This window comes from Topomyia yanbarensis, chromosome 3, assembly GCF_030247195.1.
Source record: "Topomyia yanbarensis strain Yona2022 chromosome 3, ASM3024719v1, whole genome shotgun sequence".
NCBI lineage: Eukaryota > Metazoa > Arthropoda > Insecta > Diptera > Culicidae > Topomyia > Topomyia yanbarensis.
In genome coordinates this window covers 203,919,265-203,927,564 of record NC_080672.1, presented here as the reverse complement: position 1 = coordinate 203,927,564, position 8,300 = coordinate 203,919,265, and the positions used below count along the sequence as shown (strand labels likewise).

At 38.1% G+C, this 8,300-nt stretch overlaps 1 long non-coding RNA gene across 2 annotated transcripts; it reads right to left on the bottom strand.

Annotated features, from left to right (window-relative positions):
• Positions 1 to 2,259: 2,259 nt before the first annotated feature.
• On the bottom strand, positions 2,260 to 3,401 carry LOC131693821 (uncharacterized). Of its 2 annotated transcripts, XR_009306336.1 has the most exons (4): positions 3,282 to 3,401; positions 3,087 to 3,214; positions 2,418 to 2,724; positions 2,260 to 2,357 (listed from the first exon to the last, which is right to left on the bottom strand). It is a non-coding gene; the product is annotated as an uncharacterized LOC131693821 (long non-coding RNA). The 2 variants fall into 2 exon arrangements; XR_009306335.1 differs by having other exon boundaries at positions 2,322 to 2,724.
• Between the last annotated feature and the right edge of the window lie 4,899 nt (positions 3,402 to 8,300).

The following is an 8,300-nucleotide window of genomic DNA, read 5'->3' as shown; positions in this document are numbered from 1 at the left end:
CTACAGAGCAGAACGAAATGGACCCAGCAGAAGGACAATGTAGCAGTCGGAACGATGGTGGTTCTTAAAGAAGAGAACTTGCCGCCTCTAAAATGGTTATTGGGACGAGTGACTGAGGTACACCACGGACCAGATGGCAACATTCGAGTAGTCGATGTGCGTACAACAAATGGCAATTATACCAGGGGGATCTCCAAGATCTGTATATTGCCAATTCGAGACAATTCCAACCTATCATCAGAGAAGATCTAGTATCCCTCCAACGGCGGAGGCTGGGAGGCCTCCGCACATCAGTTAAGTTATGTGTATATTTTTCTTTCAAAAAGTTATCGATTATTTTTTCCTCAGTCATTCCTGTCCCTGATGGCTCTCTTTGAATAGTCCAACGAGAGATGCCTACAACAAATCTCTACCATATTGAGGTAATCTGTGTTGTCCGGTGATGGTTTGTCGTTGATGTTGCATGTTTAATACATATGCAGTTTAGCCAACTTTCGTTTGGTTACGTTCCGTTAAGCAGTGACGCTTTGCGTCGATGCATGCCTGTAGTGTGTTCGTCCATTTACGAATCGACGCTACATAAATTCTTCACATTGGACATATTCGAGGTACCCATGACAGGAGGAGGAGAAGCGCTATCCAATTCCCAGACGCTACGCAGCGGTTGTCGACGAGCTTGGCCAGCTTTTCTCGGCGGTCTCAACGTCGTAGCAGTCCATCGCAGTCATTGAAGAAAAAAAACCTACAACGAAATGTCAACGTAAGAACATCGCTTTTCAACATTCACACACCAGTCGGTGTCCATCAGGATGCCAACCGGCATCATCGGAGGCCATGGGGCCTCCGATTCAGGCAAGTCGTATTCCCTTACCTTAATACAGTTTGAAAAAGCACCCTCTCATTTGTTCCAGAATCACGACAACAATCATCATCGTCGAGGACAACTCAGCATGCAGCAAATATCCAATCCGAAAGAAGCAGTTCCAATCCAGTAGCAAAATCATCCAGCCAGCCTAGTAAAAGTAGCAAATGATCTACTCAGTCCAGCACAGAATGCACGGTCCAGCATTACAACTAGCGAATACCAACATACCAGAGAATATCAGCGACGAAGGAAACATATCACGAGTTTCAGCAACTATCAATCAGCAGCATCCACGAAAACAGCAGCACCAAATCACGTCTAAGTCAACACTAACAGCAGTGCCCTATGTACACAACCGAATGTGGGCCAAGGTCGAACGTGCAGAAAAACCTGCAGCAGTAACACAAACTAATACAGCAACCCTGTCCCAGTTTTGGATATTGGGTCAAGGTCATCGTCACAGCAGCAGCAAAGCAACATCTGGTCGATCTTCATTAGATATATTTATATGCAGAAGAAATAAGATTAAGTTGTATTGAACATAGTGTACGATAGATAGAGTAGGTAGAATGTTTTGAAATCAGAGAGATTTCAAGGCGGCCGGCTATGGTCAGCTGATCGCGCGCAATATACATAGTGGATGTACGAATTATAGATCAGTTGAAATAAATCACAGTCGAGTAAGGTCGCGTTCTTTACTTCGAAAATAAATTGCATTTTTAAGTTCGCGAAGAGGGCAGTGTTCACAGTTATCAAAGTGTCCGAAAATCTCGTCTTCCGCGCGAACAATAAGAAATGTAATATTTACCTAATATAAACATAGATTTCATACCTTCAGATAGAATTTGGTCAAGTAACTTCAGTAAATGCCGTCCCTGATCACCGACGTCGCTGTAAAATACTGGTTGAATTCGTTTGCGGAAGTCCACAAACCGCTCAAATATCAAATTATTCTTTTCGGGGTAGCGATGTTTGAAATCCAACTTTATCAGCTGAAATCCTTCACTGTTCCTTATAATGGGATACTCCTCCAAAATGTGCTCGAAAGTTAGATTCTCTATCTTGGTAATTTCGTAAAGGCGAACTGAACTCCATGTATTCCATTTAATCTTCAGATCCTCCCACTCATCTTGGTGGTGTCGAAACCAGCGTTTTGTTTCATTATAGGATACAACTGTCAAAAACAAAGAGCACAATCCGAATAAATGCGTTTACAAAACCAGGGTATTTTGTTATACTGCAACTAAATCACTAAAACCAATGTAATTAATGAAAACAATTAAATACCTGTCTCTTCAGTAAAATTGTCCTCTACAGTTTAAAGCCGACGGTCGGGAAATGTGTAATGATTGGAACCAGGATTTGTATACTTCGAATTTGTGCTTGCTTTATAGTTGTGGTTTCTGTCGAGCAAACACCCTTTGGCTAAGTGTCCCAGCTTAATTTTTCGACCATTCACATCGCGGACTGTCGTCGGTTGATACCACACATGCTAGCCAATAAAAAAACAAGCAATGTCATCGTATGAACAATTAAAATATGATCGCGTTACCTCTTCTGTGGTCGGAAAAATCTCCTTCAGCTCTTTTGATTTTTGAATGAGTTCTTCCTTTGACAGCTTACCAAATTCGTTTAGAAATTCATCGATTATCAAATGAGTAATAAACGTTCTATCTCTTTTTGCGAGAATTTTGCACTCCGTATATTTTTTAATACATCTCTTCCTCTTTTCGATGGCTCTATTTTGTCCACAATTTTCTGTCTGCTCTACTCAGAGGTGTCTTAGTTTCAGACGACTTATTAGCAAGCGTACTGGTATTGCGTTTTTCGGCTAGGGGCTGTGTTACAGGAACCAGATTCTATAAATGAACAAACAGTTGATTTACTTATTATTATTGTTTTGTTATTCACAGTATAAAAAATGTTTTGAATTAGTTGTTGAGCGAGTAACTACCCACTAAACGAAAGGGCGACTAGGCGGGTCAAACTATATGCTGGCAATCGGTATGCTATTGGAACTGAACAAGAGCGCCTTGCGCCCTCTAGAAAATATAATCATTTCCTAAAACTATCGGAGTGAATAATTCTAACTGACGCTCAATTTGCACGGCCAAACCCGCAGTATTTGGCCTATAGCACGCAACAAATCTAGGATTTTTGTCAACAACGACACCGTGTGATAATTGTTTGCTTTAAACGTAAATATTTAAATAATTCTTACCTGCGAAATACTCCACTTATTAAGGCCATGTATAGCACGAGTACGATCAGCTAAAAACGGAGAGGGTAGCAACGCCTCCAGCTCTTCTCTTTCGATTATCTTTAAATCATCGACGCTGTAATTATTTGCTGCAAATGAAACGAAACAATAAATTGAAAATGTGCAGAAAGAAATTTCTATGATATCACAAGTTACCAAGAAATGTCTCAACCGCTGCATCACTGAGCTCGAATGTTTTAAGGAGTTCCGCTGTTTCCGAGTCTTCAATGAACTCTTCCAGAAAGAGAGTTTCGCTTTCTTGTACTGAAGCCATCTTGAAGGAAAATGCATTGAGTGAAAATCAAGAGGCGTGAAAATATAACACGACACCAAGACAATTATTTATAAAGGTAACGGCATTATTCGATGTAGCTTTATATTAATTTATCTATTTACCTAAACTAATTTTCTAGTAAAACAGATTTACTGAAAACTTCTGTGAATAGCACGTTCTCTATAGCTAGACTTCGAAAATGGCGGAGAAGATTTCAGGAACAAGTACACTATTACGCAGAAAATTGTTAACTTTTATAAATAGTTGATTTCGGCATTTTCTGGTTGCATTAACCATAGCTCTATGGCGATGTTATTTAAAATATTTATGGTTGCTCTATTGACAGATGTCAAGTTTACATGAATAACAATAATATATGGTTTCATTAAACAGCAAAATAGTTAATTTTGAATAATTTTCAATGTTAGATCAAACAGAAGTAAAGCTTAAATTTTAATTATAAAAATTGTTGTTTTAACATGCCAGCTTTCGTCTCCGTGTACATGTTTCTTCTAGGGATCGTCGCAGCGCGGCCATTTCGTTCCGTAGTTCTTTATTTTCTGCTTTTGTTGTTGCCAATTCCTCTTTTAGTTTTTTAGTTTCGTTGTCTTGGGTTTCAGCCGGTGGTCGGTTTATGAGCAGCTCTTTGAGCTTCGTGTCCTCATCCCTCAAAGGTAGTATAATTCGGTCTTTTTCGTCAGATTCTATCGTTAGCCTTCTTTTCAGTGTTTCTGAGTACGTTGGGTTGTTGGTGTTTTTGTTAACCAGCGCTCTGGCATCGGGCAAAGTTATATTTCGGTCGATTTTTGATTTTATAATGTCCACTTGTTTGATTTGGAAAGGGCATTTGCGGTCTCTTGCCCAGTGTTTGTCGCCGCAGTTTAAGCACTTGCTTACTTCGTTGCATGCTTTGTCTCTATTTGTTTCGTGTTCTTGTCCGCAGTTTAGGCACACTTCTGCCTGCGTGCACACCCTCGTCCCATGCCCGAATTTCCCGCAGCGGAAGCACTGCATGGGGCTTGGGTAGTACCTTCTTACCTTAACGCGAATCATACCTAGGTATATTTCATCCGGTAAGTACGATCCGGAGAAAATCAGTACTAGGAGCGGAGTGTTTGTTGGTTTGTCGTTTATCTTTTTCATGATTCTTCTCACTTCTTTGTTCTTTTGACACAACCTCAAAACGGAACGGAACTTCAGCTTATCTGAGCCGCAGTGGAACTTATGCTCAACCCTGTGCATATGTTTAAACCAGAGCAAAACAAATCGATCATCTCTTTTTCTCCTATCAATTTTTTTGTCGTGTCATCATACGTTGCGTTTCCAGTCGGAAAGAGATAAAAAACTTTGTTTATATATAGGGGAGACTGAGGAGACTTGATCCCCGGGGAGACTTGATCCCATCATTGTAACTCAAAGGCGGATAAGAATACATTAATCGAATATACTATAAAGTTGCGTAGTTTTATCTAAACATAAATTTCATTAATATAGAAAAAAGAAATTGGACTTTTGTGTAACCGAATTTTGACCGATTTAAAAAAAAGTCTCAGAAGAACTGAAGAAGATTTATTTTTCAAATTGTCAAACTTTTATAAAATTGATAAAATCACCCACTACATACTCTACTTTTGCATAAAGAATTACAGGAGAATGTCAATTATATGAATACGTTATGATTGAGCTGATTCTTTTGTTCAACTATATTTTTACTAAAGTTTGCTGAAATAGATGCTATGGGTTCACTTGATCCTTTCAAATTAGGGTTGCCACCTCTGGAGAGGCTTTGACCCGGAGATTTTCACTGATCGGGGGGGGGGGGGGGGGGGGGGGGGGTTTGGTGGATTTTGGTGGATTTTGAGTGGAACGAGACAGAAATTGGAATCAAAGCAATTGCTCGGCATTTTAGAGCACTTTAATCGCTTTTAATTACTACGTTAAAGTAAAGGTAATTTTTTGACGGTTGAGAACGGTTTTATCGGTTTAATGTGGTGTAGTATTTCACTTTCCCGACTAAGTGCCAAGAATACAAAAGCACCAGCTACTCTCACTGTAGAGGATAAGTTGAACGAGCATTGCTCTCCTCCACAACTAACAGGAAAAGGAGAGCAAAGGAGGCAGAGCTGCGGCATCACACTATGTGGTGTCGGTTATTCATCACCAACAAATTTTCATTTCACAACAAAGGGGCAGAACTCACCTCCCTAGCCCAGTTAAGGATCGCTGCCGGAGTAGCAACAACACCGGAAGAACTCGTTTGATGTTGACCTAGTCAGTTGGATTAGAACAAATCTGCTAGACCTTAGTGCAGCTGGTGATAAGCACCACTATGAGTGAAATTATTTGGTAAAATTGCAACAAAAAAACTTTTTTACACCATTTTGAACGACTTAGTGGAATGCAACATTTCAATTGTAGCACATGACGAAATATTACTTTCCTTAACCCTCCGAAAGTCGCGTATATGACCTACCGAACGAGCAGCCGTTGGTACCCTAAGACGATTTCGCTAGATTTTCAGGGCGCGACTGCCGGAAGGTTAATTTGTAGTAATTTTATTTGTTTTTCATTTTCATTGCTTTGTGAAAGAAATTATTAATATTTGGTGAACTCATCTTCGCCACCTTGAAACAAAAGGTTAGTCGGGCAAAATAAATCTGAACCAGAGTAATAGTTAACTTAGACTTTTTAAATATTTTGTAAAGAATCAATTAATTTCAAAAAAAATCAACCTATGCTTCTTCCCACCAAACCCGGAGAAATTGATGTAAAACCCGGAGACCCGGAGTCTCCGGGTCAAACCCGGCTGTCATCGGGCTCACTTCTTAAATGAAAGGTTAGGGTATTAGGACCACTTTCTTCTTCGGAGTGAGTTTGCTAAAACGCTTCCTACTGGTGGCGAATTTTGATTTTTTGAAAAATGGGCCGATTTTGGATAAAATTTCAAATTCATGCCAGTTGAAGTGGTCCTGAACTGTCTTAGATTTTTTTCAGCATTTTTTATTTTTCTGGAGATCCAAACGGAGAAGTTTGATTAGTCAGTTTGTACAAATTTTGAATTATAAGAGCGGCAGAGCCATTAAAACTTAGTAAAAAGTGAAATTTTTGGTGTTTTTCAGTATTTTTTCTTCAGAACTGGGTATCTACAAAATTTTAAATGTACAGAAAACACTTTATATAGTTGAGCCGAATTCAGGGGCGTAATTTTGCTGAAGAAAGTGTATAGCTACGGCTAATGGGGTATGAGTTATTAAGGTTTTTGTTAGATAACATTTGACATTTTTAGCAATTTATCAAAAATAATGCTGTAAATCAGTTCAAATGTGCTTTGACCACACATTGTTTCTCGAAAAATAGAAGGAAAATGATGAAAAATGACGTTTTTTGTACGCCTTTAGTATGTCAGGACGAGGATCTGATGATTTTTTTTGTAACTTAAATTGTAGAAATAATGATAACTTTGCTAATGACGCCAAGTCGCTAATTATTTTTTGAAGAGTTAATTCTCCATAATTACTTCTAAGAGGCATCTTCAATAAAACGATTGTGTCAGAACATGCGCTGTATTCTGTTGTAAAACTTTTTCGAGGATATTTGCCCCAAATTTGACTATTTCGAAATTATGTGATCTAAACAGTAAATATCAGTTTTTCAACACTCACCTCACTCTTCTGCATTTTTGTCCACTTCAAAGTTTCTACCATGAAAATAAGACTTTATATACAAAATGTAAATACGCTAATCAATTCAGCCTTTAAATATACGCCATAACTTGCCATCAATTCGACATATTTGTTTAATTTTAGTGATTTTCAAACCCGCTAGGTGACTATTAGTATACAAAATAATTTAAAAAAAATCGTCAAATGCTCAAAAAAATCGATTCTGATGTACTAGAGACAGGCGAAAAACGCCATTTTTCATCATTTTCCTTCTATTTTCCGAAAAATAATATGCAGACTAAGCCCACTTACGTTGTTTTATTTTGTAGAACAGTGTTATTTTTTATGAATATCATAAAATATCAAAAAGTTATCTAACAAAAACATAAATAAGTTATACCCCATTGGCCGTAGCTATACACTTTCTTCAGCAAAATTACGCCCCTGTACTCGGCTCAACTATATAAAGTGTTTTCTGTACTTTTAAAATTTTGTAGATACCCACTTTTGAAGAAAAAATACTGAAAAACACCAAAAATTTCACTTTTTACTAAGTTTTATTGGCTCTGCCGCTCTTATAATTCAAAATTTGTACAAACTAACTAACCAAACTTCTCCGTTTGGATCTCCAGAAAAATAAAAAATGTTGAAAAAATCTAAGACAGTTCAGGACCACTTCAACAGGCATAAATTTGAAATTTTATCCAAAATCGGCCCGTTTTTCAAAAAATCAAAATTCGCCACCAGTAGGAAGTGTTTTAGCAAACTCACTCTCAAAAAGAAAGTGGTCCTAATACCCTAACCTTTCATTTAAGAAGTGAGCCCGAAGACTTTTTTAACATGATGTCATTTTGGGACACCCTAGTGGTGGTGCCTCACGGTCAGATTACTTGGACGAAGATGAAATTCATGTGATTGATATATGCAAATTAGAACACAATTCGAAAGACTTATTAAAAATTAATCTCCAGGTTAGGGTAGGTGGCCTACCAATCAAATTTGAGGTTGATAGTGGATCCCCAGTGTCTTTAATAAGCAACGCTGACAGATTCAAGTTTTTGACAAATTTACCATTACATCCAACTGACATTGAGTTACGAAGTTATTGTGGGAATAAAATTAGAGTTCACGGTAATTTTTTTTTTCATATAACTTAGTTTATTTAGGCCCAAATACGGTAGCTTAACGAGACCAATAATTCATTTTTTAAGGTACATCGCACGTGTTAGTGGGGGAAGA